The following is an 18,318-nucleotide window of genomic DNA, read 5'->3' on the forward strand; positions in this document are numbered from 1 at the left end:
CTCCTCTTTAAGGACTTGCAGTACCTGCAGGTTTAGTGGTTAATATCTGGGCTCTGACAGGCTGCAACCTGGCAGATACAGACCCGTGATAGCTTCTATTTTCTTCTTTTAACGTCTGCCGCTGTGTTCAATGAGCCCAATGGTGAGCAATTTTCAAATCTGGGCTGGGAAAATAATGCTGTCCACTTTTGTCTTCAAAAGATAGACTTCATTTTGTAGTGTTCATATATCTTTCTCTGCGCCTGAGTGCTAACGCAGCACCTACATGTTGACTGTCATAAAAGGGAAAAAAAGAAAACATCGATGTGGATAAAAGCGTCCATCCTCTTTGACTTGGAAATAACGTCATTCATATAATACGTTTTATTGTGCCTGGAAACAGATGAATAGTTACAGAAGTGTAAGTAGACTGAAAAATGGATGATGGATGACTATATGGATGGCCGGTAATCTGTCTGCTCTGGAAGAGCTGCACCGCAATAGCGCCTCCTCCACCTCCGAGCCTTCACAAGAAGCACTTGAGCTGACTAATGTCCCACCACTTTTACTCATCCATATGCAAATATATGCAGTAAGGTGCCCCAAAATATAATCACATCATCTCCTGAATCAGATGCCGCCGATACAAGTGAAAAAAATCCAAAACTGTAGCAAGATTAAGAGACTTGCATGTTTTGTGGGAATCTTAGGTCTTTAGCTTCACCTGAGTTTGCAGGATTGGTAACGAAAGAGTAAAGAATGCCGAAACTGTTCTATGTTTGAGAATATTTCTGGCAGAGAAGCTGATGAGGAGCTGACAAACATCCATTAGCTCTGCGATGATTTAAGTCATTGTAATCACAACCGGGGCCAAGGCTACATCTTCTGTTGGTGCTGCACTGGTCACAATCTGATGAGTCCACAGGAGTCGAGCATTTCTCCACACAAAACACAGCATTACAATACTTTTTCTAGGTGTTTTAGGTCCTGATGACACTATGGCTCGCATGTCTTTGTGCTCCACCTATTTGCTCCTCCACTCTGTTTACCTGCAGGCAACCAAAACCCGTTCAAACTCCATTGGTCAAACTAGAAACGGAAACCAAACAGCTTCCGGCTCCTAAATCTTGTCCCACTACTTGAATCTTTGTGTAGAGCAAACAGGGACATCTTGCTCACGTCACAAACATGCAATATGACTTGCAATGAATTTGAATACATCTTTGCTGTAGCCTACTTGTAAACTCGCATGCTGACGTCACAACACGGGATGGCGGTGGAGGTAGAAAGAGCGGGAAGGTAGGGGGGGGGGGGGGGGGGCGCTCCGTTGTGAACGCGCGTGACGGATCCCCGGCGGAGGGCAGCGAGGGCGCGCATCTCCGTCCTACGCTTGCGAAGCGACTGCAGGGGAGCCAGATGCCCGACTGCGAGCCGCTGCCTGTGGATACCTTTCCCGAATGCCAGCACAGGCGAGAACCGCAGACCACATTTCACCCTCTGGCACTTGACGGAGTAATAGTTGTTTTGTTGTTTCTCTTTTTCCTGGTTTCCTCCCCACGCCCCCCACCCCCCCTCCCCATCGCTGTCTCTCCGCTTCAATCTGTGCTTTCACACGAGGAGCTCCCTCGGACTTGGAGTACCGGGCATCAGTAGAAATCCAGCCCGTTATCCCTGCTGCTGCGGCGCTGCTGCTGCCTGCGAGCGCGTCCTCCTGCTACTTTGGAATATACACTGTGCCCATATATGCGCAAAACCATGGAGATTATATGACGTGGATTTATTTTTTTTTCTCTGAACAAAACTGGACATCTACAATAACGACGTCCCTTCTTTTTGTTTGGGGTTGATTCTTTCGCATTGCCTCTTTTGCGTCCCTGTGTTCTTTCCTTTGATCTGTGGCGACTTTATGATTTCATGTCCTTAGCGATTCTCTCTTGCTTTTTATTGATCCATTTATTATTTATTTACCTTCTTGTTTTTCTGGTCCGTTCCGGAGGCGCAGAAGTGGGATGCCTCGCAGTGAACATTCGCTGGGGGAGAAGGATCAGCGCAGCAGCGAGGATGAATGAATGATAGTCTCCCTCTCCATCCGAGACGTGCCATGGATGGGAAACTTAATTTGTTTCCACGGAACCGATCGGGGAATAGCCGTCGCATCAAATAACTAGGCTACTGCTGACAGCGACCAGGTAACGTCTTCTATACCCATTATCCTCAACATGCAAGATGAGCGTGTGAATCGTTCAACTGTTTCTTTGCGCCATGTACAGTTCAGATTTGCTTTGCCGTCTACCCGCCTGTGTGTTTATTGATTTCGTTCGCCACATCCCTGCGTTAAGATCAGTGCACGAGTCCAGCATTTATTCTCAGACTGAAGGATGTGATACAGGACAGTCGTTTCCTCCAGTCACCGAGGAGAGAGGAAGTGGCGGGGATGTGTGATCTGTGGACCTGAGCGGAAGAACAGTCCTACCGCTCAAAGGAGGGGGAAACCCCCCCCCACTAATCCATGTCAGCAGCTGAATATCAGCGCATGTTGTCGGGCACAGGTGGACAGCAGCGGCAGCTCCCTGCATGCTGAACCCCTCTGTGGGAAAACACTCGGGGAGCTGTGTGATCGCCTCTGAAGCCGCTGGCAGACCTGTAACTTTGCGCAGTGGCAAAAAGAAAAACCACTCGCTCACGCGCGCGCACACACACACACGCACACACGCATGACAGATCGTGCGCAACTAGCCTGCATGGACACTTTTATTTCCACCTTCCATACTGGCTCACGTCCGCACCCCCCCCCCCCCCCTCCCCAACACACACAGACTGACACACACACACACACAGCAATGGCGTGCCATTTTGAGTTTAGAATAACATTAATAAATCAGAGCTCTTCCACCCGCACGGAAGCTCCTTTGTCAGTGCCCCTAATGTTTGGAGATGATTCCCGGCAGGAGAACGATGTCTCCTCCGCAGCCTGGTTCACGTACAGCAGTATGGGTTAGAGAGCCGATGCCCCCCCCCCCCCCCCTCCTCTGTGCGCACTGTGCGCCTGGGTGAGTGGCTGCCTTCTCTCGGTGCATGCTAAAGAGCCAGGATGTACCAAAGACGCCAGTGAGCGCGCACAGGGGATTGAAAGGAGGGAGGGGGGGTTAGCTCGACTTACATCCGTGCTGGCATCTCACCATGCAACAGAAAGCCCTTTGAAAAGCTACCTGATCACGCACACGCACTGAGGTCCGGTTTATTATCGTGCGTCCCTGCTCGCTGTTGTGCGTGCGTCTGCCGCAGTGGCGCCTCTTCTCGTTGCCAGACCTCCTCCAAGTCTGTCGCTCGGTTATTCTCGGTGAAATGAAAGTATGCGTGGGACGCGTGGAGTCTCCGCCTCAGACTCTCGCCTCGTCCCCCCCCCCCATCAGTAGCGAGCAGGTGGCTCCGGTGACGCTGAGCGGGAATGACAACCGGGACGCGACAGCAGAGTGCAAAGGAGCCTCCGAGCATCGAGTGTGTACGTGTGTGTTTGTCCCTCTACACCCATCTGTTGAGCGTGCAGTGTCTCTCCGGCCGCACCTGAAAACAAACTCCCATCGCTATCAAATCCCCTCAAAGAATGCAACGCAACACACATGGCACCTCGGTGGGGTTTTTTCTATTCCCCAAGTAGCCATCTGTGGCACGCCGAACAATTTCCCCCCCCACAATATCTTTATTTATTCTGAGAACAGCCAAACTCCACTACAGCAGCCTGTGGGTATTTAACAGGGACACTGATTCATGAGCAGCCACTGTTTCTCTGGTTCTTGGCAGCGTTCAGGATTTGGATTAGCAGGTCAGACTGAGCCTCTGGTATTAATCATATTCTGACAGCGAAGTTCAGTAATCATGTAATAGAAGTTTAAGGAACAAAGTCATCAAGAAAACAAAACAGTACGAGCACATGACAATATTAAAATGATATAGGGGGCGCGTTTTGACAGCTCTCACCCCTGCCTTCACACTGAGTTGTGAATAAATATACCTCCCCTGCCTTTATTCTTTCTTTCTTTTATTTATTTATTTATTTATTTAAACACAGTGAATAGCCTCGTTTGTTTTATTCCTCGGGGCTGCTGTCGGAAACTAATGGAGCCAGGAGGGCTGCGTCCCCTTTTAGCAGAGATGAGAGACCAACGGGTGATGGCTCATGAGTTGGATGTGAGGGGTGGCACCTTTTCTTTTTTTTTTAAACCCTGCTGGGCCCGAGGAGATGGGGTGTCCACAGGGCAGCCAAAACTTGCAAGTGTGCTCATATCCATTCAGTGGATCAGCATTACATTTATCCTGCAGAGCATAGCAGGGACTAATGAGCTTATAGAAGAGTGGCTCTCAATGCTGCACTAGTTCGATCTCTTTAATGTGGCAGATGAAGATGTGGGGATTCTTACTTTTTACATGTAATGTCTGACTTAAGTTTCTTTTATTTCTCTATGGCTTAAGTCCACACGAAAACCACCAGAAAACCTACTTCCCCAATGGGCAACCGAAGTGGCTACACACAAAAGCATTGGTGTAGTGGGTGGATGTGACTGGAGTGGAGGGAGTGTGTGCCGTTGGTGTAAGGGTGATCAGTCAAAGTAAAAAATATTTGGTTATCAGTCCCCACCAATGGGATAACCTGAGCCACCCCAGATTCAGCACCCTGGACAGCGCTCGTGGCATCATTGCATTCAAAAGAACCAGTGGCCACAGAAACCAGTGATTGTGGTGCTACCACAGCGTGACATGCTGGCAGAATGGAGAGGCTTTACATATTCCCCAAAGCTACAGAAGAAGAGCCTATGTCATTCGTTGTTACACCCTTTGTTCAGGTGCAATTTACTGTAATTATGTGGCGCTGCGAGGGACGAGGTTAGAGAAACAGGGACTCGTTGCAAGAATTGATGAATCGCTCCACTGGTCGTTATAACTGCTGATGCCTCGTGGGAATCAGATACAGAAAAAAAAATATTATATGTCATGAGATTGGTCCATTTTGACCGAAGCAGAAGAGGAAGGTTAAATGGGACAGAGAAATGAGGCCGCGAGTAATGCCAGTGCTATCATGGAATGATCATCTGCGCAGCTTCTGGAAATGCAACCGAAATGAAAGTGTGAGACCTATCTGCTGAAGACGTATGAAAAACATTCAGCTCTGTGGCAGTTTTATAAGGCCTGTAAATGTGATACTAATAACATCTTCCATATCCGCCCACGTGTCATCCACTAATGCTGGCAATGCTAAATCTTTCTTCCCTTCTCTCTCTGTCTCACACACACACACACACACACACACACACACACGCACACGCACACACACACACACGGCCCCACCTACTGTACACACAAACCTCTCTCTCACCTCCTCTCTCTCTGTGTCTCTATTCACATCTCACTTTCACTCAAGCCACTCTGATGGGCAAATGTGCAAGAGCCGACATCAATACCCACGCAGCGGGAGAGAGAAAATACAATACGCAAAGTGACGGTGGCCCCGCCGAGCAATGTGTGTGTGTGTGTGTGTGTGTGTGTGTGTGTGTGTGTGTGTCCGCGCACATGCATGCTATTTAAACAGTGCATATGGACCAGGGGCTGGGCGACAGCTTGGTCTTGCCTGGATCACTGCACCCTGGCTGGACTATTGTTCCTCTATCTTCCTCGAACACACAACCCCCTTCCTCCTCCTCATCCACCCATCACACAGACACACACCTCCTCCCCTTCATGGCCTTTCCCTAACAAGCTTCTTACTCTCTTCTCCACCTCTATCTCTATCCGCTCTGTTACTCTACCCCATTGTGACCTTATCATTGAAGCTGTCTAACTAATATCACGAGTGGTCTGCAGTGATAATGCCCAGGCGGGTTTATTATTATAGTAATGATGACTTGAACATGCATCAGTGTGATAAAAACAACATAAAATTACAGATAACGTCTTTTTCATTTAATTGACGTGTAATTTGACTTTTTTAGTTTGATCTGTGTCCAGTTCGCTTACATGGAGGAGACAGGGTTCATGCCCGGGTGTGAATATTATATTATAAATATATATGCATCTCAGCCATCACCAGCAAAGGCCACCGCTTAGCAAGGGAGCGGGGGGCGAATGAAAAAAATGACCATAAAATATGAGCATATTTGGGTTCAAATGTAGGTCAGAGATAGATGCACTAGCATGCTAAAGTTGCTGAGTACAGGTTTAAAAAAGATTTCGTCAGGGCATGTACTTTCCTCCTCTCCTCTCCTCAGCATCATACAATGTGCCCTCCTACTTCATATGCTCTGCCATGCTTCGTTTGGAGTCACAGATGCCTCTGTCACCGGGGCGGCATGCATTTGGCATGGCCCCGGGTGACTGTGTCAATATTTGCAGCAAGTGCCATTTTGGTTGGGGGGGGGGGGGTTCTCTATAAGCATGGCTGGGCTTGGGCAAGGCAAAGGCTAAAAAGAAAATCAACAGGAAACAAAAGCCCCGGCACTATAGACTCGCTCTCTACAATTAATTAAGCCTTTTGGCAAGAAAAGTGAAAGGATGGGCCTCCTTGAGAATAGATAGGTTGGGACTTCAGGAGGATGAGGGGGGGGAGAGAAAACAAAACAAATTAATTGCCTTGACTCGCAGGGATAATTCACATCTCTGATTAATATTGATTGCAGAAACTGCCACAATACAACCATAGAGAACGGTTAATTCGATGAGTTTTTATGTTAATAACTGTGTGCAAAGCCGAGGCAAGGAATCTGTGCACGGCGCTGACGGCACAATGTGAGGTTGTGACTTAGTGTTTGTTAGTCTGTTCTTTTATTTGCTACCTTCAGGGACACATTTCAGCCTAAAGACCAATTGATTGGGGACAACTTGAACATATCCTCAATTTGGACAAAGCTGATTTTTAGGTCAATGGGTAAAGTTAGGAAAGAAATCTCCAGGTAATTGCTTATATCAGCGTTTGTCCTCACAGTTATAGAACTACAAATGTGTGTGTGTGTGTGTGTGTGTGTGACTGAGTGCATGCCAGCAGTAATATTTGACTTGTGTCATCCCTTTCTTAATGTGTGGCCCTTGGGGATGGAAAGTGTGACTTTACGGTGCAGTACAGCAAGGCCCACGAGGATTGTCTGAGCCGACATGTTTTCGTGATTGCTTTTTCTCGGGTTGCTTCTCAGCAGCTTACTGGACAAATCGTACCTTTTCATTCTCATCCCATCTGTCTCCCTCTCCTGTCTTTGTGTTTGTCTCTTTTCTTGACTTAACCATTACACCACCATGCACAACACCCTATTCTCTCTTTTTTTTTGATCTAATGTCTATCAGAAACACATATTCACATTCACGCACAAGCAGGTGGCCAGTTCCACTGCATAACTGGGTGATCAGAAGGCGAAGACTCATCTGCCTTAGCCCATCGGCCTCGTCATCAGCACAGTGCCCTGCTGTGACACCCGTCGGCCTCCATTACGGCTCCAGATAGAGGAGGGCGCTCCGTGTGTGCAGGCCAACAAGTGGAATGCTGTGCTCCGCCGAAGCAGATGGAGGGAGCCCGGACTCCTTTGTTGTGTGATTTGATAAGATCTGATGTGTGCATCTATGTGTGTGTCCGGTGTTGTAAGTTCGGGCTCAGTAAATATGCCATCTCGTGCATTCAAGTGCTTTTGATCAGAAAGGATGCAATATTCCTGAAGTGGAACGGGCTGCCGGGTGTTTTTTGGAATTTCCGTTTTCTTAAAAGCTCCCCTACCTCTTGGTAATGTTTAAAAGTAACAGAACGTCCTGATTTTTCCTTTTCATGTTCATCTTATCCAACACTTTGCTGCGTACAGCAACCGAAGGCCTCAGACTCCAGACAACTTGTGACTCATTTATACTTATCTTTAGTAAAAGAAACAGAACATTCATGACATAGTAAGAGCAGGTAATTATCTTGAATAAGGACTTTGACGACTGCGCAGGCTGCTGCTGTACATGAAACATGCTCTTGGAATGTGTTCAGAGAGGTTAAGATATGACAGACATGTCGGACCTCATGTTATGCCAAGTTTCATGTTTTATAAGTCCTGTGTGAGGCTGTGTGCTTTGTGTGTGTGTGTGCTTTGTGTGTGTGTGTGCGATTATCCATGCCTCCGAGTGTGTATCTGTGTGCAGAGCCTCCCTGGGTTCAGTGGCTTGTCAAAGCTGCAGCTTGTGTGGTTTTGGAGGAAACTAAGTGGACAGGTGGAATTCCAACCCAGAGGCATGCTGGGTGGACTCACAGCACGTCAGGTGGGATATTTGACAGTAGCCTACAGTCGAGTTGCCATGGAGACCATTAGCCAAATCCCAGTGGTGCGTAGTGCATTGTCATGTTTTCTCTACATTTAAAAAACCTTGGAATGGAAAATAATCATGCATTTTGTGTGTCTCTGTTGTTAGTCCATGTATTTGTTTGCACTGGTTACAGCATGCATTCTACAGTGACTGGTTTCGTTTGAGTGGTTCCATTTAATAGAAACAACAGGAGACAGAGACGGTGAATTACAAAGAGAGAGAAATGAGTTCTGCTGTAATAGCTTTAGAATGTGAAGTTTTAGGAAAATGCAGCTTTCCAAAGTGGTTAAAGGTCCACTGATATTCCGGAAGTATTTGTATTTAAAAAAGATACAAAAGGTTATGGAGAATACAGAAAAAACATATTGATCATTTTGAAAAAGTAATGAATAATTGGACATGTTTTTGTTCGGGGTGAACATCTATTGAAAAGGGTGTATGCAAACCAAGTCTGTATGTTTCTTGCACGTTTAAAAATAACAACGACCTAATGTTGTGTCAATCAGGTTTACACAACGTCTCTGAAAGTTGTGTCTGTCATCAAAGTTTTCTAATAGCAGGTTTGATTTGCTGCATTTTTTTTTACATCTCTCAAAGGCGCTACAGAGAGTTGTTTGAGCTGTTTAGGATCATTTGGATCACAGATATTTGTTTTTCTTCTTTTTTTAATATGCAATCTCAGTGCTGGTAGCGAATCAAACTGGACCACCCACATCCTGAAATAGACCTGGAAGCGATCGGGATAATTACGCAGGAGATGAAATTCTCCCTGTTCCCGATGGCTTCTCAGGATTGGATGGACTCTGGTTTTTTGTTCTTGGAAGAAATAGGATAATAAACCTCATCGTGTTCAGTGTGCCAGGTTTCTTTGATGACAGATTTTTAAAAATCAAATTAAAGAATACCCATTGTACAAACATGTCACGCGTGTTCGGACTGAAACCCTCCAACCATGTTCTTAACCTGAACTTAAACAGCCCAAAGCAGTGTGTGAGAGCTGCACCAGGGGGAATAATACAGCAAAATACACAGTATGCAAAAGCAAATGCCAACTTCCATCTATTTCACCAGCCACAACTTCAATTTCCAAACCAGAGGCCCGGACCTGGCAGGGTGTGTAAGTGGCAGTGAGTGGAACGATGTGATTCTGTACCAAGTAGCTCTTTTTAAAGGCTGAAGCTGCTGCATCTCTCTCATGACTCCTTCTAAGGGCATTTGATTGCTCTCGTGCTTCCTTTTTTTGTTTGTGTCTTTTACGCGCTAGCATCAAGCATATGTGTCCCCAAATGGCAATACAGATGTTCGCCTTAACATAACAAAAAGCGACTGTGTTTGCGGAGTGTGTGTGTGTGTGTGTGTGTGTGTGTGAGAGAGAGAGACCGTTCAGAGCAACTGAACTTTACAAGGAGTCCTCAGTTATTTCCCTTCAGACCGTCATCTTTTGTTGCTGTCTGTATACATTCATCAAGCGGAGTCAACGGCACAGCTTGGGCCAACGGCACAATTCTGCTTTAGTTGAAACATTTTCATCCCGAGCTGACACGTCTTTGTCTCTACCAATCTGAACTCGTGTGCCTCCATCTGCATCTTTGCATTTTGAATGCTCATGCCACTTTTTTTGTTTTTTGGAGTTTGTGTTGAATAATATAACAGAGCAGCAGCATGCATCACACTTGCTATGGAGCGAGCCGGAGCAGGTTTCCCCCCAGCATGACTGGAGAGCAAGTGGTGAGCAGCAAATATAAAAACCCACAGCAGCTGGGGAGCATTCTGGAAGTGGAAACTGCTGCTGTTACACTCAAACATACCAATATGGGAACACGGGCACAGAATTTAATTGAGTTTCATGCAGCATTTTCTCAGTGCGGTGTCATATGGCGTCATCGTCAGTCAAATTTGGATTTGCTTGGGTGTGACTTTTATGACAAAATGAGATTCATATCTTACCAAGTAATTTCCTGCTTTAATTTAGTGTATTTTTGGCAAACATGATCTGTATAGGAGGGGCACGAAAGGGCTTATTGGTAATGTTCCAGCGTCGTTGTATTGTCGTTGTTGGCTCCAGTTCTCTTTTTGTTCTAACCTTTAATTATAGCACCCCACTTGACATGTAACAATCTTCCATCTCAGGACAGATGTAGAAATGGAAAAAATCGGGGGGATGGAGTCACGGCATTGAGGTCCTGCCGATACACGCCCTTGTAACAACAATGAGTCGGTCTCCGCTTTCAATCATGACATTACGTCCAACTCCCAACCAAACTTGGCAGACAAATTAGCACTTGAACAAACACCAGTGTGATAAGAACTACATCAAATGACAGAAACCACCTTATTTGGCTTTTTAGTTCGGTCCGTGTCCCATCCACTGACATGGCGAAGGTGGGGTTTATGTCCAATACCGCAGCCAGCCACCAGGGGGCAGTTGAGGCGATTCGGCTTCACTTTTCCAGCCGCTGGCATATCATCCAGCCTTATAGTCTATAATTGTAAACAACAAACAACCTCTGCTAAACAATTGGCTTCAGTCGTGCAGCTCTAAAGATGACTCACTGAAGTTAATAACGGGACTCTGATTATCATGGAGAGACACAGGTCTTCGGGAGCCAGACCGTGGTCCCTCCGCAGATGTGCTGTGTAATTCACTTTCTCCCCTCTCAACACTGTGACCACGGGGTGGGTCATCATGTGGCCCTCCCGCTACCTCCACAGCAATTAGACAGGTAGATGAAATGCGAGTGTTGCAGAGGCCAGCGATGTAATTAAACCTGGAGCGAGAGGCCACTGGGCCCCTGTGAAGTTATACCCCTGCTTACGCACGCACACACCAGCTAACACACACAAACACACATGCATAGGCACACACACACACACACACACAATGGTTCACATGTGTGCTCTTCATCAATATTTTTTTATTGAAGTGCATAAAGAGGCACATCCACACACATATGCAAGTGGACACAGGAAACACTGTACTCAACAAACAAAGCCAGCATAACGCACTTAACTTTAATATCTTCACCTAGTCAACTTAAACTGAAATCCTCCTAAATATAATTTAAACAAGAACATACTCCATGTAGTAAACAAATAAATATTACTAGTACAGCAATTCATTAAATATATATATACATGTGGATATGCATGCTATTGTCATATTCTTGGTAAAAAAGCTTCATCTTACTCCAAGTAAAGTATAAAGCCAGAGTGTATGATTCAGCATAAAGACCAAATGTACCTTGTTTGATTTAACTCATGCGTATCCAGAAATGTGCAAAGGAAAGATTTTAACGGAACTCATATGCCGGAGCTATTTATTCACCAACAGTTTCTCCGGATGCCCAGTGACTCTGCACTGGGTTGACTCCGTTGACTCCGGCTAATGTGAAGGTCAGTGAGCACCGGTGAGAAAAGTCATGAACAAGAGGTTTCAGCAAAGATCAGATCAAGTTCAAGTGCTTTGCTCTTTTTCGTAGACAAATAACTTCTACCAATAACTTGATGATATATACTTTTTTTTATCTTTACCAATCACTGTTAGATACAATATGTGTCAGTATAGTATAGACATCTTTAGAGAGAGAACATGTCCAATGCAGCGATACACCTCAAAGGGTAATAAAATATTCGATGCAGAAACAGAACAAATACAATTAAAATGATCAAATGTATGTAATGCGGTAATCATAGGCTTATCTTATACACACTACTGCAGGGATGTTTTTCTGTGACCACATCAAAGCGTGATCGGCTCTCGCAAACCAAACAGACAGACAAAGTCATCATAACATCCCCATTGGGGGCTAATATGGTTTATAGACAGTAAAAGCATCAAAAACGTTATCGCTGGATCGCTGATTTGTGTCACATTATCGGGTGCGTGCCGAAACCACTCCCAGCGGGGCGCTCTGCGGACATGGAGGTGGTTTGCTTTGCAGTAAATAGAGGCTGTAAAAAGGTCTAATTGAATTGTTTGTTGGCCAAGTGTTAAGCTTTAAAGCTGTGCGACATAAAGATTGGCCGCATTTTGCTTGTGCTCGCTGGAAACAAACACGGCCGCGCGGTGTGATTTGCGACGTGTAACGAGTTGCCTCTGAAACCTCACGCGCCCAAAACCTTCTTTGGAATTCAGAGAAATACGTGGTGATTGTCCGAGCTGTGATCTTAATGCCTGGTTTTCGGTGCCGCTCCAATGCAGGATGATAAAACGCCTTAAAGAGCAGATGGCTCAATTAGAGTGAAACTACGTACGTGGAGGTTTGTAAAGCACTTTTATCCATTTTAGAACCCAACCCTGAACATAGCTCATGCTTAAGGTTGTCTTCAATCTAAAGGTTTTTATCCAATAACTATAACTTAATCAGTGGGACAGTCGTTTTTTTCCCATTTCATATAGAGGGTCATCCTTCTTTCACAAGGCTGCATGTTAAGCTTTTTCCTTGCTGCTTCTGTGAATATCCACTGTGCCACTGCTACTTATTTTTATGATCCATTCCGTTTTAGAGCATATACACATTCAGCATTTCTAGGAAGTATACACTTGTGTACAAAAAATGCACCACACAAAACTCCAACATGTATCGTGGCTGTTCAACTTATTTACTTTTTTTGTACGCCACGGCTTCTCAGTACCGCCGCGCGTGTCTTTACGTTCCGAGCAGATTAACATCTCCGCGGTGGGATCTTGATCTGCCGGAACATAACTGCACGCGTGTTCCCTGCGTCTCTGCTGTTCTTCCTCTGTTGAATTAGCACTTCTCTCCTGAGCCCTTGCGCTGTCTGTCACACACACACACACACACACACACACACACTGAGCTACAACAGCGGCACACACACACTTCTGCACGCCGTGACACACTGTGCCACATGAAAATCTTCAGCGAGAGGCCCTTACACACGAGTATCTCCTGAGCTATACTTTTCTCCAGAGGTGCCCCCCCCCCCCTCGCTGTGTCAATCTTCTGGCTGGTTGGGACTCACAGAGGCATGCAGCGTAACCCTTGACAATAGACAGACATATAAATGCACAAGAAAGACAGAGTGCACATGGGGGGGGGATCCATCCAAGTTAAGTGTTTTATAATCTCAAGTGAATAATGCACTTTCAACACGACTGTAAACTATTTTAACCATATGGGTTTTTTTTTTTGCACACCGATACATTTACAGCTGATTTAGCAGCACAATCTCAAACATAATCTCCTCTTAGATACATACAGACCTCTTTAGTCGACCCTTGCAGGCAGTCACTACACATGAACATTAAAATCAGCCATTAATACCCTATGACTTTCCCTGTATGTGCTCTAGTGAAGAAGAAAATCCCCGGTGATGCTTAGATAGGTTTTATTGCTTGCGGCCTGACAGCGTTTTAATTCCCCTCGCGGTTCCAGTATCATAGCAGCCCAAGCTCCCTCCGCCACACCATCAGCACCTTTCTCCCAGACCCAATTTTGCCGTTGATCCTAAATCTAGCACGCCGGAGACCCGTGAGACTCAGAGCAGAGCTGTTCGTGGAGCAGCACCCTGGTACCTTGAAGGAATAGACCGGCCCCGGAATGTAATTAGATGGTGCCAATCTCCGGCAATCACCTGGGAACACAGCGGGGCTATTGGGTCTCTTAATGGAGATGGTTGGTGCCTGCCCGTATCCTTTGGAAGTGGAGCAGAACTCACTTTCAAACCATTGCGCTGAACATCAAAGTATTGTTTTGTTAAAATGCCCGTTGTTATCAATGTCCCATGTTGCATCGAATCACATTTACTAAATTATGCCGATCCAAACTTGTACGTCTTGTAAAACAAATCTGCAGCATTCACAATGCAGCCAAGATTTTTTTTAATTAGGAAAGTTATTTCTTTGCTTCCTCAACAAAAATGTTCATCGTCTCTAAACATATTGAAGACAGAGGCAGGAGCGTTTCAGGGCTTTCGGGGACCCAGGCAAAACCTGGGGGACCCTACACACCCCACACATGATACACATGAAAACACATGATACATGATAGACATTTTGGTCTTCAAGTAAACTTCTAAAACTGCAATGCTTTTGGCAGACAGTTGGTGGTATGGTGTATTTGTTATGGTTTCCCGACCATGGTGTCATTGCTGTCTCCTGTGCAAAAGTAATCATAGATTTTGAGGAGGTCCTTGTGGACTAATGTAATCAACCATTCGCCTTGCTCAGCCTGTTGCAACGCCCCTGGGCAGAGGGTGATTAAATATGTTACCTGACTACCCATTTACAAGATTTTTAATAACATATCAACCCAAAAGAGAAAATATATATCTATATATCTATATATATATATCTTCCATATACTCTCGACAGATGGCATGACTGGTAAGGTCATCAGTAAGTTACAGTGGCTGATGGTGTTAAACCCTGACATAAATGTGGTTTAAATCCTGCAGAGCTTAATCTATGATGAAAAAGTAGCTTATGGGACTCTTGCCACCACTAAATCTATATCAGAAGTCATTTTCATGGCTTTTTATTCTATGGAGAATACACTAAATATGAAATGCTGCGAATGATCTACTAGTGGAAGATTAACTCGTGGAGCACTAAACTTATTGGATAGCCCTGTGCTGAAAAGACATGGGAGGCATTAGAGAATGTGCATAGACACGCCCTGCTAATGTATGGCTGCTGAGGCCACAGAATCTGCTAAGCACTGCCTGCACTGCACTGGCTCTCTGCTCAATATGTGGTCTTCATTGTCCCTTAAGGCAAGGTTAAATGGCTGTAAATAATTATTGAGCGGATGAGAGTGCAGGTCTGACAACATGAATCATTGTGTAAGTATGTATAGGCTTGTGTGTGTGAGTGTCTGTGTGTGTGTCTGTGTGTGCATGTGTGTGTGTGTGTTGGCTCTCATTGTGGATTTGCTGATGTGAGCGTGCCTGCAAGTGTCTGGCAGCGCTGTGATAGGACTCAGTCTGGTTCCCACTCGCCTATATCCCGTATCTACACTTCTTCACACAGTTACAGGATTATATTTAGCAAAATGTGTGTGTGTGTGTGTGTGTGTGTGTGTGTGTGTGTGTGTGCGTGTGTGTGTGCGTGCGTGCGTGCGTGCGTGTGTGCGGGCCTGGACGTGGCGCATGTTGACAGCTGTCCAGAGTGCCACTGTCAGAGCCGGACCTCAGAACGTACCGGCAGGAATAAGAGACTAGTGGCTTTATTAACCCCTCACTGGGTTGAGTGGAACAGGCAATTATGACCAGTCATATGGCTGTCACATTGCCAGGGGGAGACAGATCTAACACACACAAACACACAGCCGCACTACACACACAACATCAGACCCTGCACTGAAAGGATAATTACAGCGTGTTAGGATTTGAATCTCTTTTCTCGCAGTTTTCAGTAATAATACCATTGTTATCACCGAGATAACTGCTGAGCAACATGGCTGAGAAGAAGTCAGACAGTCAGATTTTAAACATACCCCCACATTAACCAGTGAGCCATTCAGGTGCACTCACAATCCACTTATACCCCAGTGTAATTGAAGTGTTTTATGGCTCTAAGTGTGTAACTGCTTATTTACAGCCTGGCTCACTGTCTGATCCCTCATGGTTCTGTACCCAATGGACTTTTACTGCTGCGTTCCAAGATCACAGCAATTACCTTCGGAGGACAACGTTATCATAGCCAATAGAAATGAACTGCGTAACAAAATAAGACTGGAGTTGCACAAACCCAAATAATCATTATGGTGAATCTGAGAATCGTCAATCGGTTTTATCTGAAACCTTATCTTAGGTCTTTACAATGTGTGCTGCATATTATAGCTGAACACACATTAGACTTTTAATTTAGCTTTTCAAGAAAAATGATATTGAGTGATTATAATCTAAATATACTTATCTATAATGTGCTTTTAGCTGATTGTTTTAGCTGATTATACAGCTCAGTGTATGTGTGAACTCTATTACCTCTGCTGAGGAGTTTCTGTTTCCAGCCCCTGTCCTTTTTGTTGGTTTGTTTTTTATGAGCAATATTTTGCAAACAATACTGGATGAATTACAACGAAGCTTGGTGGAAGAATGCGATATGTGTCAGGAAAAGAACCCATTACATTCTGGTGTGAATCGGGATGATGGAGCAAATCCAGTAATTTTTCAACATTTTCCTTGATTTCTCTGTGAATAATTAATTTATCTTGATGGGAAAAATCTGGCATATTTAGGGAACTGATATTTATGTGTGTGTATGGGCTTTACTGAGTGCCATTCTATTTCTATATTATTATTACTAGTGTATTACTCCTAATACATAGCTGTGTAAGCAGGATTTTAATCTTGTAGTTTGTGGAGATGGAGCTACTTTGTATTGGACAGGTAAATATATATTTTTAACTGAGTGGACTCTACTCCTCTTTAAAGTAAGTAACATCACACCGGTGAATATGTCTGTGGCTACATTTCATTTATAGCTGTTATTGTCTTACAAACACTCCGCCCACACCTTCTCTGTCCGTCTCGCGTTCAATCTCAGGTTGTTAAGCTGCTGAGCAGCGGCCAAGCAGCAGTATATCTGATCAAATCAATACCCATTTCTCTCGCTCGCACTTTTTCCTCTTCTTTTCCCTCGATACTGACTCAGATTATCCGTGATAACATGATTGGAAGGCCGTGCATCCACCGGGGCCGTTGTTGTCTGTGTGAGATGGATAGATTAGCAGAGGGTTGTGCGGGGGGGGGCTTTACCAATGTCCCACCACAATAAGGTGTTAGCAGACCCATCAGTGCAGCGCGCTCGGCGGCAGCCAACCCGAGCTCACTGGACTCGCTGACGATACAATGGACCTCCTCCGATTTGGCCTCCCTCCGCGTCCACCATTAACACCTCATTGTGACCCTATGAGGGAGCAGACTGAGATGTGTCGCAGCACCCCGCAAACAATCACCAGACGTGGCAGCCGTTATATCCTAGTGTCTGTTCTCTCCTATCGGTGTTGTTGGCCCTTTGTTTCCCATTGTTTCTTCTGCCACACTTGGAGCCAGTGTGCAGATTTATTTGCATCTACTGCGAAAGGCTTAATCTTCTCATTTGTTCTGTTCATTGAATCTTCCCCCAAGATGATTATATCTCCCTCTCTTGGTGCAGAGGAAGGTTTATTATTATCTGGGTGCACGGTGTGAGGGACACAGAAAGATAGCGTTGTTTTTTTGGGGGGGGGGGCAGAGCTGGGGTCAGTCTGCTGCATATTCTCGCAGATTTCTTTGTTTTCCCTACTTTTCTACCATCTTGCTCTCTGCTTTCCTCAGCTGCGTTGTGATGATTTTGTGCATGAGCTCAGGCCTCATTAGTTTGTACAAAAACTGCCATAGGAGACCCCCAGCACAGCAGACTGAACACATACACAACCATGTATTTATGACACAGCCAGGAGGCCAACGCGGTGTCAGTGGGAACCCATGCTGCCTTTGTTTAGGCGCTTTTATCCACTTCTAAAGACTTTCCTCGTACCTTCTTTTCACACATGTACCTCTGTGTATAGCTGTCCATTCCTGTCACTCTTATCTGTGCCAGTCGCCTCCTAGATCTCATCCTACATTGTGTTTCACTTAAAAGCCATGTTCCCTTTGTCTTCTTTTTTTGTCCTGCGTATTATTATTTTCCATGTTTTGTATTCTTATTTTTTGCCGACTGGCTGCTATGGTAACGAGCTGGCTGCCTTTAAACGTCGTGTTTTGTATGTGTGAGTTTTGAAATCCTCTTGTGAGCTTTAGAACACACACATGTTTTAGACTCTCTGTTGTTCACTGTCAGGTAGTGAATGGGGCATGTATGGACTTTTCCCTTCTTTACACACTTATACCATAGGGAGCTGACCAGGGCATACAGGAAAAACTCAAGGAAGGATCGAAATTGCGATAGTTAGATATAATTGACTAAGCAGTGGACAAGCCGTTCAAATTTAAAGCAAATTTAGCTTCAAATAGTTGAAATAGTGAGCTTGTGTAATAGACAGCAAAGAAAGACGTCCATCAAAATCCATCTTC

At 45.2% G+C, this 18,318-nt stretch overlaps 1 protein-coding gene across 14 annotated transcripts in view; it reads left to right on the forward strand.

The window, feature by feature from the left end:
- The first annotated feature begins 1,288 nt into the window (after window positions 1–1,288).
- Window positions 1,289–18,318, forward strand: part of adgrb2 (adhesion G protein-coupled receptor B2) — a 217,196-nt gene continuing 200,166 nt past the window's right edge. For 6 of the 14 annotated variants that reach the window (XM_034599687.1, XM_034599696.1, XM_034599692.1 and 3 more), the window contains exon 1: window positions 1,290–2,168. The gene's annotated coding sequence lies outside the window, so the exon portion shown is untranslated. Of the gene's footprint in view, window positions 2,169–18,318 lie in introns of all 14 variants that reach the window. The other 8 variants (XM_034599688.1, XM_034599694.1, XM_034599693.1 and 5 more) reach the window with 3 other exon arrangements.

The sequence above is a fragment of the Hippoglossus hippoglossus genome, chromosome 11, assembly GCF_009819705.1.
Source record: "Hippoglossus hippoglossus isolate fHipHip1 chromosome 11, fHipHip1.pri, whole genome shotgun sequence".
Classification (NCBI taxonomy): domain Eukaryota; kingdom Metazoa; phylum Chordata; class Actinopteri; order Pleuronectiformes; family Pleuronectidae; genus Hippoglossus; species Hippoglossus hippoglossus.